Source organism: Nannospalax galili, unplaced genomic scaffold (assembly GCF_000622305.1).
Source record: "Nannospalax galili isolate Female #2095 unplaced genomic scaffold, S.galili_v1.0 scaffold278, whole genome shotgun sequence".
In the NCBI taxonomy this organism is placed as follows: Eukaryota; Metazoa; Chordata; class Mammalia; order Rodentia; family Spalacidae; genus Nannospalax; species Nannospalax galili.
The window spans coordinates 7,694,679-7,713,538 of record NW_008347536.1 but is presented as its reverse complement, the minus strand read 5'-3'; positions in this window follow the sequence as shown (position 1 = coordinate 7,713,538).

The window sequence follows — 18,860 nt, the reverse complement described above, 5'->3', positions numbered from 1 at the left end:
ACATTAAAGAGCTCTACAATGAAAAATTTAAATCATTAAAGAAAGAAATTGAGGAAGACATCAGAAGATGGAAGGAACTCCCATGCTCATAGATTGTAAGAATTTATATTGTGAAAATGACCATCCTACCAAAAGCCATTTACAGATTCAATGCAATGCCAATTAAAATCCCCATGACATTTTTCACAGAATTGGAAAAAACTATCCTTAGATTAATATGGATGCACAATAGACCTCAGATAGCCCAAACAACCCTAAGCACTAAGAGCAATGCTAAGGAGATTAATATACCAAATATTAAACTGTACTATAGAGCTATAATCATAAAAAAAAAATGGTACTAGCACAAAAATAGACCCGTAGATCAATGGAACAAAGTTGAAGACTGAAATATGAGTACATGCAATTTAAGCAACCTGATATTTGACAAAGGGACCAAGAATATTCACTGAAGGCAACATAGCATGTTTAGCAAATGGTGCTGGCAAAGCTGGATCTCCACTTGTGGAAGAATGAAACTAAACCCCTATCTTCACCTTCAACAAAAGTCAATTCGAAATGGATCAAAGACCTCAATGTGAAGGCTGAAATTGTAAAATTGTTATTAGAAAACATTGACAATAACCTATGAGATATAGGTGTAGGAAAGGATTTTCTAAACCAGACATCAATTGCCTAGGAAACAAGGTCAAGAATCAACAAATTGGACCTCAATAAACTAAAAAGTGGTTAAGAACACTGACTGTTCTTGCAGAAGACCCAGGTTTGAATCCCAGGAGCCACATGGCAGCTAACAACTGTCCGTAACTCCAGTCCCAGGGGATCTGGCAGCCTCTTCTGACCTCCGTGGGCATTGCACCTACCTACATGCAGGCAATACACACACATAAAATAAAAAATAAATAAATAAAATATTTTAAAAAGCTTCTGTACATCAATAGAAGCAGCCAAGGAAGTGAAAACCCACAAAATGGGAGAAAATCTTCACCAGTGACACATCTGACAGGTTTAAAATCCAGAATATATGACGAACTCAGAAAATAAAGAATCAATAAAGAAGTAACTCAATTAAAAGATGGGCTAAGGAATTGAACAGAGAGTTCTCAAAAGAAGAAATAAAGGTGGCTAAGAAGCATCTTAAAAGGTGTTCAACATCACTAGTAATTATGAAAAGGCAAACTAAAACCACTTTAAGATTTCATTTACCCCAGTCAGACTGGATAAGATCAAGAGAACAAGTGATACCAAATGTTGGAAAGGCTGTGGAGAAAGAGGAACGCTCATCCACTGCTAGTGTGACTGAAAACTTGTTCAACCCCTTTGGAAAGCAGTATGGAAACAACAAATGAACCTACCATTTGATGCAGTTATACCACTTTATACCCAACGAACTCATCCTATTGCAGTGCCACTTGTACAACCATGTTTGTTGATGCTCTTTTTACAATATTTAAGACTATCCCTCAACTGATGAGTGGATAATGAAAATGTTCAGTTATATGATGGGTTTTACTCAGAAGTAAAGAAAGATGAAATCATGAAATTTGTGCAAAACTGATGGAACTAGAAACTGTTATACTAAGTGAAGTAACACAGACTCAGAAAAAAACAAAAACATATGTTTTTCCTCATATGTGTATCCTAGCACCAAATCCTCATAAGTGAGTATGTATCCAGACATAACCCCCAGAATCCAGGATAATGAAAAAGAACCAGGGAAGTAAAAGAAAAGAAAGAATCTGAAAGAGAACAGTAGGAAAAAGGTGTTAATAAGCAAAATATGGCTAAAAATGTGGTTATTTTAAGAGGAACAGGGAGGGAGGGTTATATAAGGAACCTTGGAACAAAGGGAAAGAAGTAGCTCAAGAGAGGTGGGACAATAGGATAAGGGTATTATTAAGGGATAAATGGGAAAAATGGGGACACTTTAAATGGGGAAACCATGGTGGAAGTGTTAGACAATGTGAGAGATAAATAATGCCTAGCTAGCTTTAAAAAAAACAGAGGGAACCATATTAGTCCAATGACCTATTGACAAATTATACATACAATTAGCTCAAAGAATATAGTATATGTCTAGTCAAGGTTTATCTGTGAAACTTTGGTCTTTTTCCAAGCTTTATCAACATAGCACATAGTAATTAAAAGGACCAGATTGTTGGAACTAATCTTCTTGGAGGTTTAATAGCTATACTTTGAGGCCTATACTAATTTGTTCAGAGGGACTTAAAGGACAGTTTTGGCTCCTTGCCCTCCAAGGTCAACTAAGTTCCAGAGGACTATGGAGCATCACTCAAAATGTCCTGTAACTGTGGTGAGTCACCTGTCCTCTTGATCAAGGAGGCCAAGGAGACCCCACGAGATGGACTTGAACCAGTGTCCAGTCTACAAAGAGGAGGTTCAACTCAGAGGAAACATTTCCTCCGTGCTTCCAAGTGAAGGCAACCACAGTCCAGCAGGACATTTGACTTATCTTCACGTAGATAGAACAGGTAAAAGAAAGGAGCCCAGGGGTTCCTTCCAAGCCCATGTGACCCCTGAGGAACAGATCCTCAAATGACCTTAAGAGTAAAAATAAATTGGTTTATCTGGGCGAACTGTGTGGTCTTAAACACTCAAAAGGAAAGTATAACCAAAGATTAAAGGGATCAATATAACTCTTTAAGAGTCCATATGTATTTCTAAAGGCTACATATCAAGAAACAATGCCAGACAGGAGAACTTCCTTTGAGTTGTTGGCCAGGGTGGCCCGAGAGACTTCCAGACAGTAAGCCAGCATAGAACTAGGAAAATGAACAGCAGACCCCAATCTTATCTAAAGGAATATTGGCAAATTCTTGTTGCTAGATGAGGAAGAGCTGATCTTCCTAAAACAAGGAACTCTAGATAGGCTGACTAGACTCAGCAGATGGACAAGCACTGGGGAACAGCTGGGGGCACTGACAATAAATTGGCCAGTAGGGATGACAGAGTATATGTGCTCCAGTGATGCAGGAGGCTATAGGAGAGTGCCACTTGGGATGGTGGTATATAGATGAATATGATTGTTTGGAATGTTGTGTATGAAATACACACAAAATATTCAATAATTAAAAAAATCAGTTATATTTGAAAAACAAGCACAAAAATTTGCTTCATTTTAATTAGTAGATACGAAAAACATTACCATTGCTATCTACCTGATGATTTTATATACATGCTCAGGTGCCAAGGAGCTCAGAAAGTAGCCGAATATAACCAGTAATAATGAGATATATAGAAATTAGAGATGTATGTGCACACATCCAAGTGTTAGTTGTATTAAAAATGAGTTTTCTGTATGAAACATCATATTTTAAAATGAAATGCAGAATTTTTTTTAAAGTTAAAACTTCATTTAATTTTATGCCTTATAGGATTTATACTGAGTACAATATATATAACTGTATTAATTCAACTGTAAACCTAAAAATTTATAGCCATTTTTGAAAGAGATGCATCTTAGCTCTGAAAATTATTATTGAATATGTCAATGTGTCAATGCTGTTGTAATAAATGCTTCTTCTGATTATGTGGTTATTAAATAAATAATTAAAAAGGAAATATACAAAATTTCAATAAAAATATTTTTAAGGAGGTAAAAAATGTGGATCAATTCTAGGAGTTTTCTTGTGGAATTTTTGAGATCTTTTAGGCATAATATCATATGCCTTAAAGGGACAATTTGGCCTCTTCTTTTCCAAATAATACTTCTTTAAATTCCTCTCTTGTCTTATTGCTCTAGCAAGGTTTTCAAGCACTATATTGAAAAGGGGTGGAGATAGTAGACATCCTTGTCTGCTTTCTGATTTTAATTGGAATGCTTGTCGAACGCCCCCCAAGCCCACCAGGCTGGGGTCTTCAACAAAAAAGATACTCAGGCATAAGTCTGAAGTTATGCGAAGAATTTATTAAAGGGGCAGTAGGTACAGAGAGGAACAGGTCCATATTATTCGACCTGGAGTTTGGGTCACCTAGGTGAATCCTAACAACAGAAACAAAAGGGTTACTAAGAGACAGTATGAGGGCCGAACTGAAACTAACTTTCTAGAAGACTTACTTTAGTATCCAGGCTACAGCCTGTCAGCTCTGTCCGCTGAAGCAGAGAGCTCAGAAGCTCTTAAAGTGACACTTTCCTAATTTCCAATGCTTATGGCAAGCATGACTCCCGACATTTCCCCCTTTCTTTTGATATTTTTTAAAGATGACGTACATGTCAATACTTGGGATGGAATGACCGTGCCTGTCTTAGGTTGTCCTCTGCCAGAGTGAAAGCCGTTGGGGGCGGCCGGCATCCCGCTTTCCTCTGAGAGGATCTTACCCGTCTCTGGCTAACCAGCCTCCTGAAAGCTCCCAGTGAATGGCCACGGCCTTGGGGAAGAAATGGGAAATGCCACTGAGGCATAGTGTCACAGAGAAAAATATCGAACTGCAGGACCTGAGCCTGGAACCGACATATGGCCAAATCTTGTAGCATACAAATTGTAACTTTTGACTTTGGGTTTTTGATTACGAATTCTCTATCTGTGAATTTTAATTCTCAACTTAGTTTTTTATTTGATTCTGAATTCGCTACCTGTGAAATGAATGTGAAATGTAATATGTGAAATGTAATATGTGCTACCTGTGTACCTGAAGGTTAGGCAGAGCCTAAGTCCCCCCTCTAAATGAATAAAAAGGACCCCACAGCCCAAGGGGTCAAAGGAAGGACAGAAGGGAAGAAGTACAATACAAATGAGCAAAACAATGGTGTACAAAGCACGTGGGATACACAAGTAAGCAAATAGGGTAGGGATGCATCATAGTCAAAGTCCAGAGACGTAGAATGGTGGGCACCAGGCAGTGGAAACAGTCCAAGGAACGCAAAACGAGTCTAAAAAATCGATCCAGGAAAACTTGAGAACAGTGGAGATAATGACGGATGGTGTCGCGATGACATAGGTGCAGAGAAGAGTAGGACTGCAACAGCAGTGGAAGGAACGCGACGGAAGCGAACACATCATGGAGATATCCTGTGAAAAAAGCAGAAACAGACCCCCTTCCCAGGCCACCTACAGAGGGAGAAGTTGTTAAAGGAGTAGCTATTTGATCAATAGGCGTAGCAGAAGGCAAAGCTGCAAAGATGGTTTTTTGTAATTGTATGTTATTAAAGGTAGCATTATCCATTCTACCTTGAATGTACATCTCTAATAAAGAGAGCCATTAAATTTATAAGGAGTAATAGAATTTTCTTGAGTTAATATCATAATAGAGCCAAAAGTTGGATCAAAGGCTATAGAGTGGTTAAGGCATGTATACAAACGACAACGTTGGCGAGTTAAGTTCATGTCTTGAATGACCGCATGTCCAATTAAGATTATCAGAGGGAAGTGCACACAAGCTGTAACATTGTACTGTTTAACTTTAGTAAAGTCATAAAATATCTTATCATAAGTAAGAGCAATAGTTCCATCAAAGAGTTACAGGCTAAATATGTATTGGAGGAGGATAGAATGTATGTCTAATTCTCAGCTGAGGTTGAGGTTTGGCTATTACTGTATTCACCTTGATGGTGTTGAATGTATCTTTCACAGGAACTACCTTAGATAGATTATACTCAGAGATAAAAGTTGACCATGGTGTACCTATGGAGAAGAGGAGGATTAGGTATATGAGCCCAATAAGTGGACTCAGCTGTACTAACAGACATCTAACTATAGATAATGATAAACAGAAGGTGGGAGGAAGACATGACTAGAGATAATAGTACTATTAGTCCGCAGATGTTAAATAAGTTATACCTGAGAGTAATCCTAAAGGCAATATAGTGAAAAGGAAGCTGCAAGAAATTATCGTTACAGTGAAGTCATAAACTGTAAAGGAAATAGAACTGTGAAGGCATACACCAAGGTAGAGTGAAAGTCAAATGATGATACCCATACATGAGAGAAGAATACTATATATCATACTCTCAGTAACCAAGGTAACTGACAACAAACACAGTTGTGATGACAGTGTCATGGAGACAACATATATCATAGGCTGGTCCTTGACGACTGTAGGTTAGCAAGGTAATGGGAAACAAACATGACATGGCCAGTTGAAAACAAGCATTAACAGAGCTAACCAAAAGTTAAATTCTTTGAGACATTCATCCAAGAGTGAGTAGTATTCTCAGAACCAGTTATTAGGTACTGACTGTAGTGAGAGATTTATGTATCATACTGGATTGGAAAGAAACACACATGTCAAATGAAGGTATCAGGAAGCCCATTCTGGCGAAGCTGGAAACATTTACTTTTGCTGTAAAGGAAGACCATAGGGCGTGGCACATTGCCCAGGGGTTTGAAGCTGAATAATGGTGTTATGAGGGCATTGGTAAAACATCTGGGCTACACCTTGTGTACAGGAAGAGACAAGATTAGAACAAAGTTTGATATAATCTGACACTTTTCCTTTCTTTCTGTATGGTTTAAGTGCAGCTTGACATGCAGAGTTAGCATTTTTATAAGCTAGGTATTTAAGCACATTAGATCTTGCAGTATGGGTACTGACACATTTTACCACAGCCTGTGCAAGTCTGATTACAAACTTTCGGTAGGGTTCCTTAAGATCTTGTTTAATCTTAGTTAACTTCCTAGCCTGTTTTTTAGACCGAGGTAGCTTATTCCACGCCTTTCGTGCTGCAGCATGAGTTTGTGCATATGCAGCACTATGAGAGTTTCTCACTGGCTGTTGGTCTTTACCAGCAAGCATCTCGAAAGTAATAGGAATAGTGTGAGCCCTATTGCGGTCAGCAAGGACCTGACATTGGAGTTTAAACTCTGTCTTCCATAAATAATATGCATATCCTGACAGGCAGGCTCTGGCTATGTGTCACCACTGACCAGGAAGCAAAAATTCAGTAGGTAAAAAGTCTAACATGTCCTGAATATAGGGAGCATTAGGTCCATACCGTTTACAGGCATGTATCAAATCACGTAATTGTTTCTCTGTGATAGGACACTCAGCTTGTTCTATACCTGGGGAAGCATGAAGTTCAGATGCATCCTCTCCTGTAGTACCAGCAGGAGAACAGGGTTCTGTATGACCGAAAGTCAACACATTCCTATCAGCAAGGTTATAACCCAAAGACTCCCGACTGATTGTCCAAAGACTGAGGGCATTGATGGATACCGTCAAAGGACCCTCAGTGGCATACACATCCTGCAGCTTTGATTCTAGTTCTTGTCATACGTCATCATTCAAAGAGCCCTGTCCAGGGAACCGAGAACAAACCTGTTCAAGTAAGTCCAGAAAGTCATGTAATTTTGGCAAGCTCCTTTCCACAGTTTCATTCTTACGCATATGTTGCAACATAGAAACAAACAGCTGACAACTGTTACCTTGTCCCATCTTCATAGGAATGAAGAAGTGTCCACCTAAAAGGAACTGCCTAAAAGGAAAAGTTAATACAAGCAACAGTTAATAAACTACTGCGAAGGCAAAATGTTAGTATCGTTGACGAGTGCACGTCCAGGTCTGAAACCAGACCGATCTGTAAGTAAAACGAAGCATGTAAAGACAACGATCAACAAACAGGGACTGCGCACATATCCTAGCAACAGGTAGTCATGGATGATTGAAACATACACAATGGGTTGTTAAGGGAACAAATAGGTGGCTGCATATTGTACAATCTGCTGTAATGGGAGCATTAGGGACAAAAGACAAGAAGTAAAGAAAGTGTCATACCATAGAAAACAATCATGGCAGTCAGTAGCAGAAATGCAGGATGGCACAGCCACATCATACTGGGCCACAGCTTCAAGTGACCACGTCCTGTCTTATGCATTGGAGCACCGACAACCATGACCGCAGACCAGGCATAAAGAAAAAGGAGAGGAACAACAGAAAGGCAATTGCAGCAGCAAACCCAGCAACAGGATTTATCATGTACTGTAGATGTTTCATTATAATAACCATACAACTGAACTTGACACACCTGGTCTTTAGAAAATTTATTCTGTACATGTATATATTGTCCTGAAAAGAAGAGATAATAGGAAGCAAACTTAAGAATCTTAGTCAATTAAAAGTCATTAATAAAGGTGTAACAAGGCAACACTTGACTGAACAAGAGAGAGATAGAACTCCCCCCTGATGCAATATAGAGTCCATGGCACAATGGCCGCAAGATGGGGCACAGCTGCATCACGCTGGACCACAGCTTCAAGCAACCGAGCCTCCATCCCAAAGACCATGCGCTACAAAACCCCAAATAGTGTTACCAAGATATTCAAGTCTTGTCAAAAACAACACATAAATCTTTGGCAAAAGACAACACGTTTCCAATAATAGAAGAATGTATTTGGGTGAATAATTCATGTACTTTACTGTTAGGCAGAATATACATAAAATTAGCAGCAGCATCGAGTTCTGAATTCGGACGGAGTTCAAACCTCCTTGGCAGCACGCGACTGCATCATGCTGGGCCACAGCTTCAAGCAGCAGCGCGTCAACCAAGGAAGGCCCAAGGTCCAAATTCTGACTTCAGACTTTAGACTTTGTTGTTTGCTGTACGAAAAGAAAACCATGCTGACCCATCTGTGTAAACCAGGATAATTAGTTAGGGCAATGTTTCTAGGCTCAAAAGTGTGAAACAACCAATTCCCCTGGGACTTTCTAAAACGAAGGTTCTTGCCCAAAATATTTAAGGGATTCAGACCTGATGAGCTGGATTAAAGTTGATATGGCTTCTAAGCATGGAAGTAAAACTGTAGCAGAAAAGACATAAGCCTCTTATAATTCCATGTAGTTGTTGCTGAACACAATAAGGTCAATATCAAATATTATAGACTCACTTTTATGACAGTGTATTTTGCATATGTACCAGTATTTCATTATTTGTACTTTTATTGATAGTCATCTGAGGTACTTCTACTTTCTTAATAGTGGATTTAACCATTTTGATATTGTATATTAGGAACCCTCTACAAAGCCATGACAGAAACCCATATGCCAACAACAGCCACCAACCTGGCAACCTGGTGGCCCACCCCCAAATCCCCCCCCTGGTGGCACGCGGCCACATCACGCTGGGCCGCAGCTTCAAGCAGCCACACACCATCCAAGGAAGGTCCAGGGGTTACGTGGGCAACCAGGACAACCAAGGGCAACAGAGCAACACACTAGGTTGTCAAGGCAACATCAACATCAAACACAACCATGTACACTAAGTAACCAACCAAACAAACAAACTGAACGTTGTGAAGTAGAACAAACAAATTCATATAGAAAATTTTACTCTATGACTGATATCAGTAAAAGTGCACACGATGTTGTTCTAGACATCTTTTGTCAAATTATGGAGCTCTTTTTTGCAAAATCATGGAACTTTATTAGAATGAGAGAGAGAGAGAGAGAGAGTCAAGAGCTCATCACGAGTGATTTCTGCCACAAATCACCTGTTCACGACTACAAGTAACTCCTGGCAAAGCTAGAACCTCCCCAGCAGCTGGTGTTTGAGTCCAAACCTCTCCAGCAGCACGCGACTGCATCATGTTGGGCCACAACTTCAAGCAGTCACGTACCAGCCAAAGAAGGTCAGGCACCAGTGCCAAGAAAGACTCAGCCCCTGCCACAAATCACATGTACAGCTCCAAGACACAGCGCAAGCAGCCTCTGCCACAAGCCACCTACGTAAAGTTCTCCTCACAAGCAATCTCGGCTATAAATTACCTGCTCAGAGTGCTCAGGATCCCACCTCTCATGCCTGAGATATCCGACCTGTGCTATCGGGTAAAGAAAAAGTTCCACAAACTGCCATTATTCACATCTCATATCCACGTCTCATATATCAATCACCCCGAGCTGTGCCAAGCTCAATCTGAGGAAATTTAGTAAATGGTACCATTAGGCCAAATTGTAAGAAAATATGTGCACATTGTGATAAAATATGTTATAATATGTTGGGGATGGCACCCAATGCAGATCTGCAAAGGCACAGTGTCGACATTGCGTGGGCCCGCCAGTTTTACATCCCAAAGCATCGCTGTGGACGGCCCTGGTCAGCGTCCTGAACAGCCCTCATACTGTTCCTCTCTCCCGATTAATAGCAGTGGAATTGTATTCCTCACCCGTATCCACAGGTTGTCTCGTACGATTAATCTGGGTTGGGTTACCCTATTTAGGGCCCTGTGGAGACTGACCCCTGAGGTGGAAGCCTTTTTCAGCTGAAGAAAAATCCTTGCATGCCAAGGCACTAAAACATGCAAGCTGCTCTTAATTCCTTTCACAGTGTCAGAGGGTCAGTCTGAACCCGGAAAATTCTTGAGAACAGAAGTCTGTGAGAACTAGCATGAGTCTGAACAGAAAGGACCAGTTTCTGCCCCGAGTCAGCTTCTCACATTTATAGCCCTATACTACATTTACAGCCTTGATTTAAAATGGCAAGCAGGAGACGGCAGCTTCCTGCGCCTAAATTTAAAGTTAGCCGTCTGAGTCTGCATTCTTACTGTATTCTGAACACTAGGAGCCAGGTAAGGAGGAGGAAATTCTGAATAAACTCTGCAAACTTGCTCTAAGACTTTACGCTTCACCACCTCAGAACTTTCATGAAGATTAATTGTCCTTCTGGCTGTATGAAAAAGCTGGCTTAGAAGCACTTTCCTTGGACAGCATTTAACACACACTTTACCAAATGTCCAGGCAGCCCAGAAGGCAAGTGAAACTGCTTCTCCTGTCTGAGACCCCATTTCTCCATTTTTCCTGACTCTGTCCCCTACTTTAATATCTAAAAATCCCTTGTCAAGAGCCCCTAAAGCACACCCTGCAATGTGCAACCTATCTCCATAATCAATATACTGTAGGGAAGAAGGGGAAAAATCATACTTACCTACCAAAAGCATACTTACCCAAAAAACACTTTTTCCTCAAAAAATCTATTCAGACAGCCTGGTGCCGGGGGTCTCTCCGCCCTAAGTTATGCGAAGAATTTATTAAAGGGGCAGTAGGTACAGAGAGGAGAGCGCTCTCTAGAAGGAAAAATCAGGAAGAATCTCTGGAGGGGACCCTCAGGTCCTCTTTTTATACAGTCTAGTGTTTGGGTTACCTTGGTGAATCTTAACAACAGAAACATAAGAGTTACTAAGAGACAGCACGTAGGCTGAACTAACACTAACTTTCTAGAAAGATTTGTTTAGTATCCAGGTATCCAGGCTACAGCCAGGGGGCTCAGAAGCTCTTAAAGTGACACTTCCTAATTTCCAATGCTTATGGCAAGCATGGCTCCCGACAAATGCTTTCAGTTTTTTCATTTTCTTTTTTCATTTAGAATGATGTTGGCTGTGGTTGTATTGTGTATAGCTTTAATCGTGTTGAGGTATGTTACCCCCAGTCCAATTCCTGCTAAGACTTTGAATATGAATGCATGCTGAATTTCGTCAAAGGCTTTCTCTGCATCTATTGAGATGATGATGTGGTTCTTATCTTTAAGTTCATTTATTTCATTTTAATACTTTTTTTAAAATTGAGAATTTCACACAGGTGTGTCATGTGTTTTGATCAAATCCACCCACATTTCCTCCTTTCTAACCACTCCCTTATCCTACCCACCACTTTCACTCCAAACTTCATGTGTTATCCTTTTTGTAGAAACCCACTGAGTCCACAGAGTGCTGTATATATGTGCATGGGTATAGATCAATGTATTGGAACTTGTGAAACCTTTCAGGGGCTGCATTCCTGAAAAAATCCTTACTCATTCCCTGCCAGCAGCCATAAATCACCAATAACTTCTCAGCATGGGTAGAACTTTATGAACCCTTCCTCAGTCTATACTGGGAATTTGGCTGCTTTGATCTTGCACGGGTTTTGTGCAAACAATCACAGTGGATGTGGGTTCATATGTGCAACAGCTCTGTCATGTCTAGAAAGTAATGCTCCGTTGCAGACATCCACTACCTCAGGCTCTTACAATCTTATATCCACTACCTCAGACTCATACAATCTTCCAATCCCTTTTTCTAGATGATCCTTGAGCCTTGGTTGGAAGAGTATAATAAAGATATCCCATTTATAGCTGAGCACTCCACAGACTCTTATTCTCTGCACGTTGATGAGTTATGTCTCTCGATTAATCATCTACTGCCAAAAGCTGCTTCTCTGATGAGTGATGAATGATGTACTACTCTATGGATGTAATAGTAAGAATTTGGGGGACAGTTTATTACTATGTCCACTTTGTAGAATAATCATACCAGCTTGTTCCCTAGGGTTTATGACCTAGCCAGTTACTGGTTTGGGGCCCAGTTAACAGTACCAGGCACAAGGTCTGTCTGTCATTTGGAGCTGGTTTTAAATCCAATCAGAAAATGGATGTTTACTTGTGCCAGTATTGTATCAGTGGGCATAACTTGATTCACCACTCATTACTGTAGCTCTCAAGGGTTCACAGCTGGGTAAGACTATTAATTACTTTTCTCCCTTGGTAGTGTGCACAGGTGCTTTGATCATTCTGAATGCTAGTGATTGAAGTAGTGATGAAGCGTCCAGATTCACACAAGCTTGATTTCCACATTTCCTATGACTTAAGAATATGGTATTGTGGCTAGACAGATGGCTCAGCAGTTAAGGGCACTGACTGCTGTTGCAGAAGGTCTGAGTTCAAATCCCAGCCCCAACATGGTGGCCAACAACTGTCCAAAATTCAGTTCCAGGGGATCCGATGTCCACTTGTATCTTCCGCAGTCATTGCATGACACAGGTGTACTTACATGCATGCAAGAATAAAGCTCATACACATAATGTAAAAATAAATAAATCAAAAATAGAGGAAGTATTTTCAAAAATATGGTCTTTCAATCAAATATTAGAGGGTAACCAGAAACAGTGGCAAAAGCCTGTGATTTTGGTGGGGTATATGGTACGCACGCACCAACAGTTCTGAAGAGTTAGCCTGTTCCCATGTCTGGCTTTTTATTTGCTAGCCTATGGTATCTGGGAGAGGCATTTTCCCCTTGGTATAGAGAAACTGAAATCAAACTTCAGTTATATGCATATTTGTAAAAATTTTAATGAGCCTCTAGAATAGAATGCCATATGGCATGTTTGAAGATCTTAATGTAACTGATCCACCCTCATGCCCGTTGTCAGCCCTGTTCTTGCATGCTTTACTGCATTTAATCCTTCCTGCTCCATTATCCCCTTTTTACATTCAGACCACCTGTGTTCTACCCCCTTCCTTTAAATCCCCTGCCATGGCCCCTCACTATTTGGGTATTTGATTTGTTGTTGTTGTTGTTGTTGTTGTTGTTGTTGTTGCATATTTTATTGAGTTTTTGTGCATCTCACATAATAGATTATAATGATCAAATTTAGACCCCCATAACCTTCCCCCACCAAACTTCATGCATTGTGTCATATATGTTAAGGCATTTGTACCCAGATGTCCCTTGGGGCAAGTTCATTCACTAGACTCTAGTCACCTTATCTAGAATCACTCCCTTTAAGAAGATTAACTCTCTCACACCCTGCAGTAACTGGTTGCTTGTCTCAGTTTTCTGTGTACTCAGCTCACAATTGGAAAGTTCTGTAGTATTTTCTTCCTTCTTCTAGGATATCAATAAAGCCTCCATCTCTGCCTAAAGAATTGATATAGCTGGATAGATTTAGTATAAAATTATTTCTAGGAAAATTTCAAGCAAGTGTTGGTGATTCTATTAAATTTTTTTCATAGCTTCTGTCAAGACAAGCCCCATTTTCTTCAGAGAAAATGACTTTCAGTATTATTTATAAATATGTATTTTTTCAGGAAGCAGTATAAAGCTAAAACAACAGACAGTCCATTTGTTAAGGCAAAATTAATTAAAACTTACTAGTTAAGTTTTTCTCTGTAGCAATTAATCAATATACATGTTTTAACTTAGAGTAGTAAATATAGCTTTGGAGATTTATTCTGGACATGGTTGGACCACAAAGAATTCTGTATGTTTTGATTCAAGCGTGATTTTATAATTGAAAACCTGGAAAGAAGTAATGATTTGGAGTTGTAACTCCCCTATCCATGATAACAATGAGAATCCTATACGTTAGGATATTGTTCTGTAGGTGGATATGATTGCAATGAATTCTCATGGTATCCTGTAATGGACACAATTAATCAACAGACAATTTAAGCATTCTTTGAGAGGCTTTAGTGTGTAAAATATGTTCAATATATTCTGGTAGAAAAAAATGATGAATAATATACACAAAATAGAGTTGATTGTAAATGCTAAAATGATTTTTCCAAGTAGAATTTAAGACTAAATTCCTAGGATAGATTAAACAAGACATTAAAAAGAGGGGCAAAATCTTTATGGCTAATATAAGAGGATGAACTCCAATTTGCTTTAAAAAGAATTAGCCTGAATTACTTTGCACCAGGTACTATGATAGGCTGTGCTCGCAGGAGAGAGAACACAAGAAGTCAGGACAACACATACATAGCCAGCTGTAGTCTGACATGATAAGTACTGCACAAAGGAACGTATAGGAAAAGGACTGAAGGAAACATAAAAGAACCTGCTTTGCAATGACAGAGATTATGAGAAGAGGAAATATTGAAAATTTCTCCTTTCAAAGTCTATTTTTTAAACATGTTTTATTTATTATTTTTACTTTATGTATATGAGTGTATTGCCTGCATGTATGTGAGTGCACCTGTGTCGTGCAATGCCGCGGAGGTCAGAAGAGGGCTTCGGATTCCCCTGCAACTGGAGTTAAGGACGGTTTGTAGCCCCACGTGGGTGCTGGAAATTGAACCTTATTCTCAGCAAAGTTTCTGAATTAACTTTCCTTACTTTAAAGTCCTGTTTCCTAGAGGCTTTCAAATCTTTCAACTCTTTCCCGTATTGCTGACTTCACTGTTCTAAATTCTGAAAATACTATTTTCTTGCACTTTTTTCCTTTGCTATTGTATATCGAAAGCTTTCTACTAACACTTCTTCCCCTATTTCCTTTTATCAACATGCAATGAAAACATATTTCTATGACATGGAGCCCGAAAGGTATTCATGAATCAAGTTGACAACAATGGTTACATTTTTTACTTATTTTGCATTTTCTTTCAACAAATAATACTCTAGATTTTCATTTTTGCATATTTTGCACTATGCAAGTCAGTGCTGAGTTACTTGAATGTCATCAGAACTATCAAGCATCCATGAATGTTTATTCTCAAGGCCTGAAATCTCCAGACAGACTGTCAATGAATTTTTTCAGTGTTGGTTTTCTTAGATTGTTCTGACTCAATCTTTGTTGCCTAGAACCACTAAAGCCATCATGCTTCATCATCAATTCCAGTGTGGAGGTGATGCTGAGTAGCCTTCCCATAGCCCTTTGGTTTTGTCTTTGTCTTTGCATGAAGACTTCTTTGCTTTCTCTGTGTTCCCTTATTAATTGGATATATGTAACTCTACCTTGTCCTCCTACCCCACCACAGTTAATCCTTCCTGTTTCATTATTCTCCTTTCCCCCTTTATATCAATGCATTCTATCTTCCCTCCCTTGAAAGTCTCCAGCCCTCCTATGATACCTTATTAATTTTCTGACCTTTATGGTTATTCCAAATGAAGTACATATATCTAAAGATTCAGTGTTAACTCTGTCATCTACAAATGAGAGAAAACACAACACAATTGTCTTTCTGGGCTGGGTTACCACACTTATAACGACTGTTTCCAGCTCCATTCGTTTACCTATGAATTTCATAATACTGTTTATTTTATCTGAATTATATTCAAATGTGTAAATAAATCACATTTTTATTATCCATTCTGAAGTTGATGGACATATAGGCTAATTTCATTTCCTGGCTATTATGAATAGAATAGCAATTAACATGAACATTGATGAACAGGTATCTCTGTAGCAGGATATAGACGCCTTTGGAAGAATGACCATAGATCATGTGGTAGAGCTATTTCTAGCTTTCAGAGAGTATCCACACATATTTCTATTGTGGTTGCACTAGTTTGTACTTTCAGCATCATCACTGAATAGGTTTTCCTCTTTCTCCATACCCCCACCAGTATATGTAATCCTTTTACTTATCTTAGCCATTCACCGTGGTAAGAACTCTTCTTTTTCAATTCATGTGTCTGAGTGTTTAACAATTTGTTATTCATTAAACATGAATAAAATATAAATGTATGGCTTTATATACACATGTGTGCATTCAAATATATTATCATCTTTTGATTTTTTAAAAATATATTTTTATGTGTGTATTTGTTTCTCATGTCTGTATGTGTAAAATGTGCATAAAATGTTCACTAAGGCAAGAAAGAGAGCATTTGATTACTTGAAACTGGAATTACAGAAGGTTGTTAGCCACCATGTTGGCTCTAAGAAATGAACTGGGGTCCTCTGTAAGAGCAGGCAGTGGAAACCCCTGTGCCATCTCTCCAATCCCTTGTAAAAATTTTCTTACTATTTAAAATATTTTGTGATTTTTGTGTGTGTGTATGAGTGTATTGCTTGCATGTGTGTAAGTGCACCCATGTCATGCAATCCCTGAGATCAGAGGAGAGCATGGATTCCCCTGGAACTGGAGTTATAGATGGTTGCTACTTGCCATATGGGTGCTGGGACTAGAACCTGGGTCCTCTGCAAGAGCAGCCAATGCTCTTGCCTGCTGAGCCAACTCTCTATCTCCATGTAAACATTTTCATTTTTGCAATTTCTTTTTATAGGAAGCTAATCTTTATATTTTCTTTACTAGATTCTAGCTTGGAACTAGGTATGGAAACTAACAACAACAACAACAACAACAAAAAAAAAAACAGATCTTCAACCAGTACCAAACAAGCTTTCATTAGAAGAGAAGTAAGTCTCTATTAAAGCAGTATGTGTTTCAATGTCATTTAAAAAATAAAAGCTTTTCCAGTAGCTACTCTAGGTAGATGTACTATGGAACAACATATGTTTACATAAAATGTTTTATCACCATTACCTGAAACTGAAGGTGCTACACCTTCTTATGATCAGTCACTATACACAAAGTCAGTTCTCTCTCCTTAAGAGAGTGTGAGCCCTGTGAGATCACAAACATGGTCTGTTCTCCTCATCACTACAGGTCCGATCTAGAGAATAAAGCCCATCTTATAGTAGGTGATCTCCAAATACACATTAAATGATAACTAATTCACCTGAGTATGTTAGAGTCCATAGAGTACAGAGTGGAAGGCCTCCTCATGTTCAATGCTTGCAAAAGAACTGAAATAATTAGACAGCCAACTAAAACTACTCAGATACAGGAAGGCCCTGTCTCCTTCAGAGAAGGAAAAGTAGATCTGTGAAATAAATACTTCTCCACTGCTGTGTAAATCCAAAGCATGTGCTTCTGTTCCTCTTCATTTTTCACACTTTTAGCTAATCGTGTAAAGAAAATTAAACGGTGTTTGCTGATAACAGTGTCTTCTAGTTGAATTCCTAAATTACAAATGGCCTCACTCTCCTTGTTGTAACATTTTCACTATGATTTTACAACACTGATTTTTCTCAATTTACAGAGACCAAAGTGCTGTGACTTTTCACTATTTGTGTAATGCACACAGCTCTTTCAAGGTACACCAGTCCTAGAACAAATCATTACTTCTCAGATGTATATTTATTGGCCTCCTGACATGAGAATATGCCTTACAAATGGTTCTTTATGACAGTGGTAAATCCACACCTTTATATAGATGTCAGAATCTTTTCAAGATTGGCAGTGGAGACTTCTCCATCCAGAGGTGTTTGTCATGTTGTGCTCTGATTTATAGTAAATTATTATAGTCTGCTGGGTCACCATAATTTTGCAGCCTGTGTGATATCTTAAAACTATTTATTTCTCTGTGACAGAGAACTGATCTATTGTTGAACATTAGCTGTCACCTGATTTCATCAGTGATATTAGTCACCCTTTTTGTGCTTGTTTGTGATTTAAAACAATATAAACAAAAATTCACCAAAATATTTATTAAGTAGCAATCTCATGCACTGTATTTACATTGTTATTATAATAAGAACTATTAATATGAAATGTCTTTTCACATTTTTAGAGGGCAATAGGCGTAAGGTTGCAGAGAGAACCTCAATAAATTTTTGCATTGTGTAACAAATTGTACCTCTTGAAAAACTGCCTTATGTTTCTCAGTCTTCATACTCACAAGCAATCAACATTCTGATTTCTGTTTCTATAAGTTTAATTATTTTTACATATCCCATGTGATTGTAAACATTTAATATTTTCCTTCTAATGATGGGTTATTTTATGTAGCATAATGTCCCAGGGTTAAAAAATGTTGCTACATATATCAAGGTCTCCTTTTGCATAAAAACTAAATTATATTCCATCCTTTTGTAGACCACATTTTCTTTATCCATTCATCTGTTGCTGGGACTCTAACTTGCTTCATATAGCACCTGTTTTAAAAGGATGTTGAATTTCATTTGCTAATGTTTTAGTGAAGTGAGTTATATCAATTTTAACCAAAAATATTACACTTAACTTTTCTTTCTCTTTGGCTAGATTTGGTGTTCGTGTAGTACAGACCTCAGACCAGTGTTTCAGGAAGAATTAAAGTGAGGTTGTCCCATGATTGACTGGATTCCATAGTTAACCTATGTGGTCCTTGACTTTCCTTTGTTGGAAAAAAATTTATTAGTAATTCAATCTTCTTCCTTGCTATTGATTCATTGATATCTTCTATTTCTTGGTAAATTAGTCTTGGCGGCTTGTGAATTTTAAAAAATCCAGTTCTTCTAAGTTAATCAACTTATTGATGTATAATTATGCTAACTCTAGTTTAAGTGTATTTAACATTTGATTAATTTCTCTTATTCTTCTATTTCTCATA